The sequence below is a fragment of the Mus musculus genome, chromosome 5 (assembly GCF_000001635.26).
Source record: "Mus musculus strain C57BL/6J chromosome 5, GRCm38.p6 C57BL/6J".
Lineage (NCBI taxonomy): Eukaryota > Metazoa > Chordata > Mammalia > Rodentia > Muridae > Mus > Mus musculus.
Window position 1 is genome coordinate 103,198,981 of NC_000071.6, and position 13,833 is coordinate 103,212,813.

At 42.9% G+C, this 13,833-nt stretch overlaps 1 protein-coding gene across 12 annotated transcripts in view; it reads right to left on the minus strand.

Annotated features, from left to right (window-relative positions):
• Positions 1–13,624, minus strand: part of Mapk10 (mitogen-activated protein kinase 10) — a 304,058-nt gene extending 290,434 nt beyond the window's left edge. For 8 of the 12 annotated variants that reach the window (XM_017320886.2, XM_006534950.4, XM_017320889.2 and 5 more), the window contains exons 1-2: positions 11,910–13,624; positions 6,846–6,960 (exon numbers count right to left, since the gene is read on the minus strand). The gene's annotated coding sequence lies outside the window, so the exon portion shown is untranslated. The remainder of the gene's footprint in view (positions 1–6,845; positions 6,961–11,909) is intronic. The other 4 variants (NM_001081567.2, NM_001318102.1, NM_009158.3 and 1 more) reach the window with 1 other exon arrangement.
• Positions 13,625–13,833: the final 209 nt, after the last annotated feature.

Consider the following 13,833-nt stretch of genomic DNA (forward strand, 5'->3'; position numbering starts at 1 on the left):
CTGCCATATCTAGCATGGAACTGAGAACCTGGTGGGGGGCTGCCCCTTGTCCACCCACCCCCCGCCGTGTGGGGTCAGTGGCTTCACACAGCCAGACGCTCACCAGGGGCCATGTCTGCCCACCCAGAGCAGCGGAACTCTGGCAAGACGAGGGCATTCTCCCACTCCCCTCTTCCCCTATACCCACAGCCCCACACCTGACAATGTCAACTTAGGAGATAGGACTTAATATATGAACTTGGGAGGAAAGCAGAGCATGGTGGCACAGGCCTTTAGTCCCAGCACTTGAGAGGCAGAAGCAGACAGATTTCTGTGAGTTTGAGAGCAGCCTAGTCTGCAAAGAGTTCCGGACAGCCAGAACTACACACAGAAACCCTGCCTTAAAAAGCAAGCAAGCAAGAGAGAGAGAAAGTAAGAAAGAAAGAGAAAGAATTTGGGAGGGAGAAATGAGTATTCTGATTGGAATACTTCTCCCAGTTTCATGGAGTTAAAACAATCCTAAGAATTTAGTTTGCCATCTCAGTTGGTTGGCAGTTATTGACAATCGAGACAGAACAGCACTCAGCATGTGAAACTTCAGAATAGTCCCTAATCTATCTCACTTATAAGGTGTTTGGTTCCACAAATTTGTGAGAATAGTGTCTCTTACTTTAATTATTATGTATTGTTCCTTGGAATTCTTGTCTCCGTGTTTACCCAGAATTTAACTCATCAGTGCTTTAAGGCTCCATTCAGGCCCAACTTTCATCTTTGTATTTAGTTCAAAGTAAAAGTCACTCAACTCTGCCACCACTACTGCCATAACCTGGGGAAAGTCACTAAATATTTTACACTTCCTTGTCACTGTTCGTGAAATCAGTGTGTTCAGAAGGGCCTCGGGGAGGACGGGATGCTCTGGCATAGACAAAGCACTTCATGCAGTGTTTGGTATGAGGTAGTCAGCCATGACAGCTGGCATCTTCATTTTACTGTGGCTTCCCTCTTCCTGCTCTTGTCTGAGCAACTGTAATTCTGGGGTCCTAAGGATCTCACGGCTCAGAGGTCCTTGACTTCCTTTTCCCACACAAAGCAAGAGAACCCCTAACAAGCCCTTCATAGCTGGTGAGCTGGTGAGCACGCCCCCTGGGAGGGACATCTACTCTCTGTTCAGCAGGCTGTTCTCCATTTACAATTGAAAACCAATCCTGTGCCTTCTAACTTCTCCCCAAAAGCCCTCACAGTATTTTAAAGCAGCTACCCAGTCTCAACCCCCATTTCTCTCCTCCAGACTAAACCGTGTAAGGCCTCCTGATTATGTATCGTATCTTAAGGCACACTTTCTCAGTCCTCACGATCCTCTCTCCCATATTCAAGATCCACTTCCTTCCCAATACTCCCAGGTCCATATTCCTTCCCATTAGCAGCTGCACCTGACCTTCCAACAGCCTTCAAATAGTAAAAAGAACAGTGGGTACTTGGTTTAGGAAACAAAATCAACTTTCGCAAAATTAACCAAGGTGTATAGAAACGAAATTAAAGTCATCCGTTCTTCTGAGAGATGTGTCCAACAATGCAGGTCATCACATCACCTATTTAAATGAGACTGGGACTTTTCCCAAGCCATTTTCCAGATTGTATCGAGGTACAGTTTCCGATGCTTTTATCTAGCTTGATTATGTCTGTGTGTAAATGTATACTTCCCCCCTCAGTCTTCCTGGGTCCCGCATCTGTCGCTCTGTATGTCTGTTTCTGGTATTGCCTGTTTCTTTTTCATTCATATTTCAAGAAACAATCATTCAACAAGTATGAACTCGGTGCCTGTTATGTACAGAGCAGCAAATACTGGGCTATATAAAGGACCTTCAAGGGTAAGCAAATCTGGCTAGGATTGCTCCCTTGTTGATGCAGAGTCACGAGGAAGAGGCATAATAAGGCACAGTAGAGACATGGCGAAGGGATCTGCTCAGATTGCTCCAAAGGAACCGGGAAAGAACGCCAAGTAGAAAAGAGAAAAGATCGCCTCTAAGAGAAGACACCAGAAGAGGGCTAGAGCCAACGTACACAGTATCTCTTAATGTTTAATGTGTGTGAAACCACTCGAGTCTTGTTAAGGTACATATTCCAAGTGAGTGAATCACAGGGGGACCTGAGTTGTTGCAATTCTGTTCAGCATTAGAAGAGGCCATGCTGTGCCTTCTTAATGTAGCAAATGTTTGAAAGGATAATGTCCTGGTTGGAGTTTGGAATGTCCCCCACAGGGCCATGGATTGGAACACCTGGACTTCCTGCACTGGACTTCAGGAGGTAGGTCACTAGTGCAGACCCATGAGGGTAGCATTCCAGCGCAGCCCACTCTACTTCCTGATCCAAACACCATGAGAAGACTACCGTTCTGACGTTATGACTGAAGCTCTTCCAACATCCTTGCATGTTACGATGGACCCTTCCTCCTTTAAATCACGTCTGTCAGGGGTGTGGTCAGAGTGATGGGAAAGCAGCCAACACAGTAAGCATGGGCCAGTGTCCATATTCTTCTGACAGTGATGACCCCTCCAACAAACTGATTGCAAGCCAACACCGTCAGAGGTCCAACGCACCCTGATAAACCTGACCTTCCAAACATCATATCTTGGCTCGTCTCATCTTACATGGACTCAAGATACTTCTATAAGCCTCTAGTTGGCCCAAGTCATCCAATTGTGAAGCCTATTTTATAATAAAATGTTGTGTATCTCATGCAGCTAACTGGGATCCGAAGATTCCTGCTGCTTTCAATCATCACAATTAAGAACCCTACAACATACCGCCAGCTGGGCAAAAGATCAAGCCTCAAAATCTGAAGCAGGGTTCTTTTTAATGACTTGTTTTGTTTTTTAAATTAAAATATAATTACATCATTTTCTCCCATGTAACCTTTGCTCTCTCAGATTCATGATCTCTTTTTCTTTCATTGTTGTTATACACATACATAAATACATACATACATACATATATATTATATTTTATGTATGTATATATTACAAACACCATACACATACATATATATATATATATATATACATATTTCTAAGTATATAAATGTAACTTGCACAGTCTGTATAGTGTTACATGTATGTATATGCTTTCAGGGATGACAACTGGTACCGGATTAGCAATTGGGAAGGTTCTTCTCTATAAAAGACTATTTCTCCTGTCTCTGCATTTCTTGGTTTCTGAAACAAAGTTCTTAGTAGATATATACTGTATATGCATTAATGTGAGGCAAAACAAAAAACAAAACTCATAAGTCAATGCATTGTAAGTTGGAGCCATCTGCAAGCAACAAACAGTGAATACAGTCAGAACTGAGAAGATGCAGCAAACCACAGAGGAAAAGGACCCCTGGGTATGGGGTGGATTGAGACACATTGGAGACCCCAGCACTGTTAGGTGTCAGGAGCCTCTGAGATGGGCCTGGGCAAGAATGTGGTGTTCTTTAAGGAGAACAGAAAGTATTGCATTGGCAATAGAGTATAATGAAGAGCCCTTATGCAGGCAGGTCATATAGAAATAACTGTAAACTAAATAACACATGTGTGGTTTCATTGGTAGAATCATTGGCAAAAAGATATGACGGTGCCAAGCTACTTGAATAAGTCCAAAAAAGATGACAGCGCCTACTTGGTAACAGAGATACTAGACTTAAACCAAAGGGTCCGATCCTGATGAGCATTTGATTTTAGCTTCACTTATGAATTTTAAAACTAGGCAGTTGTGATTTGGTCTTTCTTTGCTTTTTTTTTTTTTTTTTTTTTCAGTCCTAGCGTCTATCCTTAACATGATGCTTAGTGATACGTGATCTCAAAAAAGCCACCTGCTTTCTATTAGCAACTTGTACCACATTCTTTAGAAAGTAAAGAATTAGCCTAAATAAACACTGTGGTCTCTTTTTAATCTTAAACTTTAAAACCCTACAGGCTTTCATTAATTTCTTATTAAATATCACAATCATAAGATATATGATTAGAGGCTCTAACTATAAATCTATAAAGACTCTAAGATTATAAGACTATAAATCTATATATATGGCTGATATGGGATCTGCCTAGCCTACAGATACGGAAACCCGCAACATTTCCCATCCCTACCTTCTTCACCCCTGAATGACACTCATCTTCAGGGCCACTCCTTTGGTGTGTAACCACGGCCAGCCATTCTTTGCTTTACGCTCTCGGTATTTTTGCTCCTGCAGCATCCCTTTCAGAGTTCCCTCTAGCCTCAGCCTAATCTGCCCCTGAACAAACTCTGAGAAACTAAAGAATTTGCAGGTCAGGAAAGCTTAGTGTTGAGCACTAAGTCCATTGCTTCTTCACTGCGCATCTATCTTAAGTTTTTGACTCCTAAACTCTGCCTTCCTCCCCTGGTCTGTAAACCACAGAGATGACTGAAGATTAATATTTTTAAAGTGTTCGGTATAGTGCTTATTACACAGTAAGAATTCAAAAATGATCCAATTTTGAGAGATAAATCTTAAAAAGGCTGGAGCAGGCACTTCACAAAAGAAGAACATCAATTGGCCGCATCAAGAAAAATGGAATGATATTCATCGTTAGTAATCAGCAAAATGCAAATTGATACTTATATGAGTATAATTACACATCCACCTGATTAGGAGAATATAAGAACTTGCAAATGAAGAACAGGGGAAAGCTCTGAGCTTCTCCTTCACGATCGCCGTGAGTACAAATTGCTGTGTCCAACTTAAAAATATTTTCTGAATTATTTATTAAAATTAAAGGCACATATGCATCAAAACTTAGCAATTCCTTCTCTTGATATTTATTATTCTAGATATACGTGATACAGTCTGAATGTCAACGGCAAAGGGACAAGCAAATTTTTAGTATATTCCTACAATAAAATGCTGTGCACCAACTCACATAAATATGCTCTATGTGTGAACGTTATCACTAGAGGATTAAGACCGCAGAAGCTCTAATGACAATAATGTGGAACTGAAGTGTAGACAAACTGAGATACGTATTGAAAAGCCACGTGGTTATACATTCTACAAAGAACAGCAGCAGGTGAATGACAGGTAGGACTACTGTGCTGTGGAGGGACAGGCACATGATCTGGAGTGCGCAGGGCTTGCTGGGAGCCTGTGAAGTATGACGCATGATTATCTTTGCCTTCCATTTCTGATTATAATATATGTTACATTATATATAATAGAAGATATAATATATTCTTCTAGTGGATGAAATATCTACAATTTTAGAATAAGCCAGTTGCATCCCTCTCTGACTTAAGATCTCCAAAACTATTCATTTTAGGATAAAACCCAAACACCTTAGCTTTGTCCAAGAGATCATGTCTGCTGTAACCCTCTCTATCCATGGTGATCAGTGTCCCCGCCATGTATTGATTGTGGGTTTTCCTCTGGCTAACCTCTTACTACACATAAACATCCACCAAAATATCCCTTGCATGAAATCTTCTTGACTAATTTTCTCTGTATTTGTGAGATTCTCTCTGAAATCCCTTTGAACCCTATGTCTGTCTATGGAACCACACTTCACAAGTATACAATCTTGTCCTGATAATAGCACATCATGTAAGTGACACATTCCTTAAACTGAGAAGTCCTGTAAGACAGAGAATTCCATCTAGCCAACAAATCAATAGCATATCTACACAATAGATTCTCATTAAGTATTAGCTTAATAAATAAATGTTTAACCTGGGGATAGAGCACACCTTCTAACTACATAACATATAGCAACATATTATAGTCAACCATATAAAACTGTCATTGTTATAAATCATAAGTGGTTGGTTATTGGCAATTATCTATGATTCTTCCTTCATAATGAACACACAACACATTTTTGTAAAGCACCCTATAGTGGACCTTGGATATTAGATTTGCATCTTCAGTGGAATGGTTGGTAGATTGTAAAAACCATAATGTAAATCACTATAGAATTAATTTCCTCAGATTTCTGCAGCTATAAGAGCCACATTAAGGCACAGGACAGCCTTGCTCTGAAGGAGCCACCAGGCAAATGGACATGAGACACTGATCGCCAACACCAACAGCTTCCTTTCACAGAGTCTTCCAGGCACTGATCCTGCATTCTGTTCCTCAAAGATGTTATTTGGCAGACCACAGCTTCCTTATCTCGACTTTAGCTTACTAACTGCTGACTTTGGTGACTGACTATGAAGCAAGTGTAGATTTGACTTTAGATATTGAATTTGGGTGCGCTAATCTTTTATAAAATAATACATTTTTTTCAGATTATTCTAAGTAGGCAGAGCAACTAACTATACCTTTAATGTTGTTTCCTGAGCAGATGAATTTGTAGCTGAAAATATCCACAAATGTGATGGAGTTCTCTTCCCTGTGTGTCTGAAGAGCTAAATGACGTGTGTGAGGGGGTGTGGGGGTGGGGTGGTGCATGGAGGTTTGGTTCTGGAATCAACCACTCACAATTTAGCTCAGAACCAATTTATCTACTGAGAGAGTTTAACCACTAGAGTGACATGCTGCCTACAAACAAGGCCACTTAAAAGAATGCTACCCAACCTTTACTCTATAACATGGAGTTATTAACCGAAGCTATCCTATGTAGACTGGGATGGCTCATAGAGGAGATTGCTGTGGTGTATCTCAAAACCACAGAATAATGCAGAACAGTATTAGAAGCACCACACCATCAATTAATATACATGTTCTTTTCCAATGATTTTTGCCTAGATCGACTCCATTTTGAGCAGTGCTTCTTCAAATCCATCTATGAGGCGATATGTGGCAATATGGTAAACGGGTCTTGTTGACTCTCAGCATCCTACTAAGGAATACTTGAAGATGCTTCACTTACCACTGCTTCTGTGGCTTCTCATCTATGGGAAAGGGGTCTTAACTCAACAGCGTCTTGCCTGAGTGGCCATAACCAAGATCTGCGATGATCCTGCTGGTGCTGTTCTCACAATAGCCTAAAACCAGAGCAGAACGATGCTTCAGTTGCATTTTAAGATTCCACACTCAACTTCATCTTCATGACTAAAACCAAAATACTAACATCAAATACAATAGAACAGTTTCCCCGGGGTGGCAAGGAAACAACATAGGACATTTGAGGTAAGAGTTTCTGTTAGAATCTGTTGCAAATGAAGAAACTTTTGGTGGCCTCTGTAGCAGAACAGCTAGAAGTTTGTAAACTCTGACCATGGAACTCAGTTACTAAGTATCTGAATGGATAGGATATTTACTTCTCTAACTGTGGACTTTCAATCAGTTCAGCTTCCACTGGAACACAGTCTTCTTTTTACAGCACAGTTCACTGGAAGAATGGCTACACAGCTACTAACAAAAAGAATCCCCTGGTATCCACAACATAAAAACTAAGCAGATGCTGTTCTGGAGGCAAAAGAGGCCACTATAGTAATCTGATCTTATTACAGACCCACTCCTTATCCTTGCTGCCTTCCTTATTTTAGAGCAGAGTCTCAAGGCCCATGCCAAGTTTTTAATGTTCTTCCTACTGTCAAACCTCAGGCTTGATATCCAGCTTAACAAATATGGCCGCCATCTTGAAATTATCTCCCTTTCTGGTCAAATAAGGGTCTCATCACCGTCCCTGGTGTTAATTTCTAGGAATACTTTCCCCACCATCCTCTCATCTACTTCTAACATCCAGGCATGGTCTGCTTCATCATACATAGCCATTTTAAAGCAGAGTGTATCTTCCTCTTCTTCATTCCTATTGTACTGACCATCAAACTGTCCTGTCTTCACTGTTTAAGTCAACTCCCCACACGAGCATTGACTCCAACACCTGAAACCCATCTCACCGTCTTTCATGCATTGCATTTTTCAATTAACAGACAACTATTGTGTGCCTAGTGTGCCCACTGTGTGCTAGGCTGATATGACACAGTATCTGAAGGGACAGGAAATTACTGTTTGGTGAGGTGGTTGGTGTGAAGAGAAAAGCTCCCCCTAGAGACACAAAATAAACACAGCCAAGTAAGTAGTCCTAGGAGCCTGCCTTCATACTCTGTGGTTTCAGGACCCATTTCCACATGGAAAGAGAACAATGACTCCAGGATCCCACACTTAGGAAGCATCTAGTACATCCAGGCCAGCCACTAGCCACACACCAGGACTTGGTTTTATTTCTATGAGGAAAACCCACTGACATGAATTTTTAGAGCTTTTAAGTCTCTGTTGCTTATGTTTTGTCTTGATCCTGAAATTAGGGAGGAAGAGGGAGGAGGAGTAAGGGGAGGAATTTGTAGAAACCTGTCCCTTACTGTGCAGGCTGCTTAGCAATGCCTGGTGCCCTGTGCCATGCCTGGTGCCCTGTGCCATGGCTGGTGCCCTGTGCTCTGCCTGATACCTTGTACCATGCCTGGTGCCCTGTGCTCTGCCTGGTACCCTGTACCATGCCTGGTACCCTGTGCCATGGCTGGTGCCCTGTACCATAGCTGGTGCCCTGTGCCATCCCTGGTACCCTGTGCCATGCCTGTTACTCTATGCCATGCCTGGTGCCCTGTGCTTTGCCTGGTGCCCTGTACCATGCCTGATGCCCTGTGCCATGGCTGCACCTTCAGTCTGCACACCACTCAGAGTGTGTGAGCAGTTGTGAGTGGAATAATTCCACCAGAGCTCGCTATCATTTATCTTTCTGTACAAAGCTTGGCTTTCCATTCCCACCAGCGCTCTTCTATGAAGTCTATGGGTTTTGTATCTTGGAGGCACCAGGGATGACAATGGTGAAAAAGGCCAAAGTAGCTTGTTGTGGGTCCAAAATGTCAATTAGACTACAAAATTCATTGCTGAAAATAGGTGTGTTTGGAAACTGCTTGCATACATATAAGTTTGATTTAGAGATCTTTCACTGTTACCCAATGTTGTTTCCACTCATTTTACCAAGATTCACTATTAAAAAAGAAAAAGAAAAAAAAAAGGTTTTTCTATGTTAAAGATGAGGGAAACAATGGTCCTCAAAATACACAGATTTTTAACTTTCCTTTCTCTAATTAGCTGGAGAGATTGAAATGTACTCAAACTGTGGGTGTTGCGGGGGTTGGGAGGATCAGTCTGCTCAAAACACTTGAACTTCAGTGTGAAAGCCAGTAAGGAGTAACTAACACACAAGCTCCCTTCTAAATGACAGCTTCTCCTCAAACAATATGCAGCAAGCCCTCTTACCCGAGCCGGCAGCACCGGGTCTCAACACAAGATTATGCAATGCAATAAATAATCTCAATATGCTGAAGACACAAATGGATTTTGTTCGCCTTGACTGATGATACAGCTGCCCTCCCGGGAGTCTGTAGGCCGCTTTCCCCAGGAGCCCTCCCCTCCTCACTAGCTCTAGCTCGGGGGAGAAGGTGCAGTCACAGATGCCTGTATGGAGGGAGCTCCTTTGCGTGCCCGCAGCCAGGAGAGCACTGCACTCCTTTCTAGTTGCTACTGGACACTTCTGCACCCCTCTATAAAAGACTGCCACCATGCCAAACAAGAGCTTGGGAAGGAACCTTACAGGAAGCAGGGCAGGGGTACAGGGATGAAGTCCTCTACAGTGTGGATCCGTTTGCTTCTCATACAGACTGAAGGCAGCCTTCGCCAGCAGCCCATTTTTCTGACAAGCAACCAAAGACTTGCTTGGCTTAGTCACAGCCATACCACTCCAGAGCTAGCCTCTAGCTACAAATAACACCTGAGGTCAGCTCTGGTGCAAGAAGAAAACACACCTGACCCCGTGCTTAATAAACAAGGAAACCTCACTGGGTCTTTATCTTGTCATCAGGATGGAAAGGCTTTGTGGCTAAGCTTATATTCCAAGAGACAGGTTCGTTTACATGAGCCTAGAATATAACTTTGAGTATATGTATATTCCTTTGAACACTTACATTTAGGCAAATCTCCTTTGCTCCTGATATTCCTATAGCACAACACTGGCAGCGAGTGAGTTTCGCTGTAGATTTCAAATAACACTTCTATGGCATCCGTGTCACCTCTCAGTTCCTCTTAACCTTGAAGCATCTTGACCACATACTATGAAACCGTAGTACTAGCTGCAGATGCGCCAGACAATGACAGAGAGAGCACACTCGGTCCCTGGGGGATCCGTTTGTAATCACCCCTTCAGCATGCAAACATATCCCCCTCCCCCAGCCGATGCTGTTTTGGGGGAAAGCAAGCAGGAAGCTGGAGGCAGCTGAATCTGCCACTCCCCAGGTAGTGTCTCAGCTCCCCTGTCACTGGGAACCTCTTTTCATTACTACTGCAAAAATCTTGCCCTGAAAAATGAAAGCTATGAAGGACCAAAATGAAAGCTATGAAGGACCGGAGGGAAGAAGAAGCCAACAAGGAAGCTGGAAACTCATGCTTAAGGTCAACCGCCTTTCTCATCTGCTTTTCTAGTACTTTGTGTCAATTTGAAGGGTAAGACCTAGACACCCCCCCCCCCAACGAAAGAGAGGAAACACACAGCAGAAGCAGCAGGACTGCTACATCAAACTGTCTAGCCCTATATCCCCATGATTCCAAAGTGGAGTTGGAGGCTCCTGAATCCATTCATGAGCATGGCTCCTGTGCTGACATGCTCACTGAGGACAGCCATCTACTGAAGCCTCTCTGAGAGAAGTGGCTATTACCGCAACCATTTTAAATGCATTGACCAGCATCCTGCAAACCCATCCAGGATTGGCAAAAGCAGCATTAGAAAGAGGCAGAAATTGGGCAAAAGAAAGTGGTGCCTGGTAACGGCAGCCTTCCTTCACTCCCGGCTGTGGCCTGTCCCATATGACTTAGCCTGTGTTCATGAAAGTTATCTCCGTCACACAGACACATCGCTCTGCAGCAAACGCAGAGCATGTAAACAACCTTGTGGCTGCTTCAAAACCTAGTGCCCTGGGGTAAGCCATTCCTTTCTGTGGCCAAATTGCAATGCCCTTGAAAGTTATCTGCAGAAGAGAGTCAAAGCAGCACCTAGGTCCTTCTATTTAAATGTCGGAAGGAAAAGGATATGTATTTTTTTCCTTGAAATATCCATAACCTGATTTACTTGGAGGTTTTTCAAATAAAGCACTCTTATTCTCTGAAGCACAAACACATAAATTCTGATAACTGTATCATCAAGCTCCTTTCCAATGACAGCTTTTTTTTTTCTTTCTGAAAATGCTCTGACATTTCTAGGGGACACAGTATCTCAGCACTGAATACCTGGGAACCTTGCCATAGAAAAATGCTGCCTGCTGTGACTGAGAGATCACTTTCTTAAAGGGACCTTCACCTGGGTGGCTGCGGTGCCGCCGGTGTTTGCTCCTTTCCCTGGTCTGTTCCCTGTCCTGTGTTCCTGTCTGCAGCCCAAATTTAGCTCAGGGTCTTTCTACAAGAGGAACATAGTTTCTAATATTTTGGTAAATACCTCTAAACTGCAAGAATGTATTCTAGAATATTTAAAGTTAAACCGGTCTGGAAATAAACATTTATGTTTACTAATAACATTTTTGAATGTTTTATGAGACCCATAGCATTTCTCAGTTAAAGTGAGATCCAGACTCCTCTCTCTCTCTCTCTCTCTCCTCTCTCTCTCTCTCTCTCTCTCTTTCTCTCTCTTTCCTCTCCCCCCTTACCCCCCTCGTGTGTGTTTCTCTTACTCTGCCAAGTCATAACAATAATGGTCTGTCCCACCTTCTAGAATTCTTCACTCCAAACAGAAAGATTTTAGCCTCCATCTGAGAAGAGATGCTTTGCCCAGAGAGAAACACCAGTTTTCTGCCTCACAGATAGTACACTTGATTAAACCGGCTCTCCAACACCATCACTTCCTACTTTCTCATGCTCTCTCCCATTCCACCAGGAACGATGACAGATATCATCCACCCTCCCAAACCAGGTTAGAACCCAGAATGAGCAAGGAGCCACCTACCATTCCGTGCCTGAGAACTAGGATCCTGGTCCGGCTGTTTGCCCCAGAAATCCTCCCTACTGGGTAGTCATTAGCCACATTCCAAACCGGAGTAAGGAGCAGAGTCTTTGGAGGTGTAGCGATTGTTTAAAAATAATAACAGACAGGTGATTTCCAAGAAGACCCAATCTTTAGCTCACTCAAGCCCCTAGTAATTGAGGAGTGAGGAGGAAAAAGGAAATTTGTAAAAATGAAAATAGAAAAAAAAAAGGGTAAGCATATAAGAAGCACCACCCACCCCCCATAAAAATAAACTGAGACGACGAGGAGGCTTAAGAGAAGAGAGAGCGGCTTGCTGAATCACCCTCTCACTGCCTGGAAACCATTGTGCAGCGGGAGGCTGCCTGTACCATTGTGGAACCTACCAGAGGAGACGGACAGAGGGCTTGGGGAATGGGGTTGCTATGGCAACTGAAAGGAGCACACATGACGTCAAAGCCCAGAGAGGTCTAGGGAGGGGTAGGAGGAGGAAAGAGAAAAAGGAAAAAGTCTATCTGTGGCTACAGCTACCTCGTTTTCTGGCAAAATGAGAAGCAGGCTTCGGAACTTGGCAACCAAAATATGCGAATTCAGCGTGCGGGGGGGGGGGGGTGGTGGGGGTGGTAGGGGGGGTGGAATTCTGCACGAAGCCAAAGAGCATCCTCCCTGCTGCTCCAGCTCTGCACAGCACCAAGGGCAGATCAAACAGCCATTGGGAAGCCAGTCACCCCGGATTTTCAACTACCTCAGCTTTTTACAAACAGCGAAGGAAGGCAGAGGTGTACCATCTCTCTGAATGTGAAAACAAACAAGAGATGAATTCAACCTCAGAAGAGATGCAAGATTGGACCTGCGTCTGGACCATAGAGGTCATTTGTCCAACCCCATTTCTTCTTAGTCTCCCTATTTTTGTACAAACCCTGCATAAATATCCGCTAAAGCAAACTGGCTAGACCGGTATTTATAGTGCAGTTTAAGGTAGAAAGAAACTACTGACAATTTGAGTTAATAAATTAAGGGTACTGTGGTATTCTTTTTCTGGTTTCAGAAAATTCCATGGGAAACTAATACAAATTGAATTTACTACATATCTAATTTTTAAGCAAATTTTCTGACTTTGCTATATGAAATTTTAAATCATGTATATATGTGTGTGTGTGTGTGTGTGTGTGTATAGATATAGATGATATAGATATGGATGATATAGATATAGATGGAATGATCCCTAGAGTACTTTCACTATTAAAATGTTTACCAAAACAATTTTCACCTTATTTCACATATAGCATCATTTCAATACATATTTTGAAAGTAATCCTAGTCTTTGGACTTTTCAAGCTACACAATTAGATTCAATGCTGGTTTTTCTCAAACATCTTTTAGATGGGTTTCCATCTATTGAACCAAAGTGATGCTAAAATTCATGTTTTCACACCGTGCTCTGGAACTGGCCCACTGACTTGAGCGAGGAGCCCCTGTCCCTCTGCCGTAGGGTTATGAGTAAGGTTAAACAGGTGTAAAGCCAGCAGAGATGGCGGACCCTGCGATGCATCATGAGATCCTGAGGGACCACATCGAGTTTTCAGTCCCCGAGATGTTTTACCCGAGAAGAAAGCCCAGAAAGGAAAAGTTGTGTGAGCTCTCGCTCTACAACTCCCAACATGTTGTTGGTTGTTTCTGTGTTCTGAATTCAAGTCCCATGAGAACCAGTAGCTGACTGCTAATTTTTACTCTCCACTTGGGTCTACTTATACATTATGACTGCCTGGTATAAACTATGGATGAACAGCCAAGCAACTTCACAGTAGACAGCTTCTAAATTATTGGTCTAAATGTCCTTCCTTTCCTCTGCTTCTCTCTCTCCACCTTTTCTGTGCTAGGAACCAGAGGTCAAGGCCTACATATG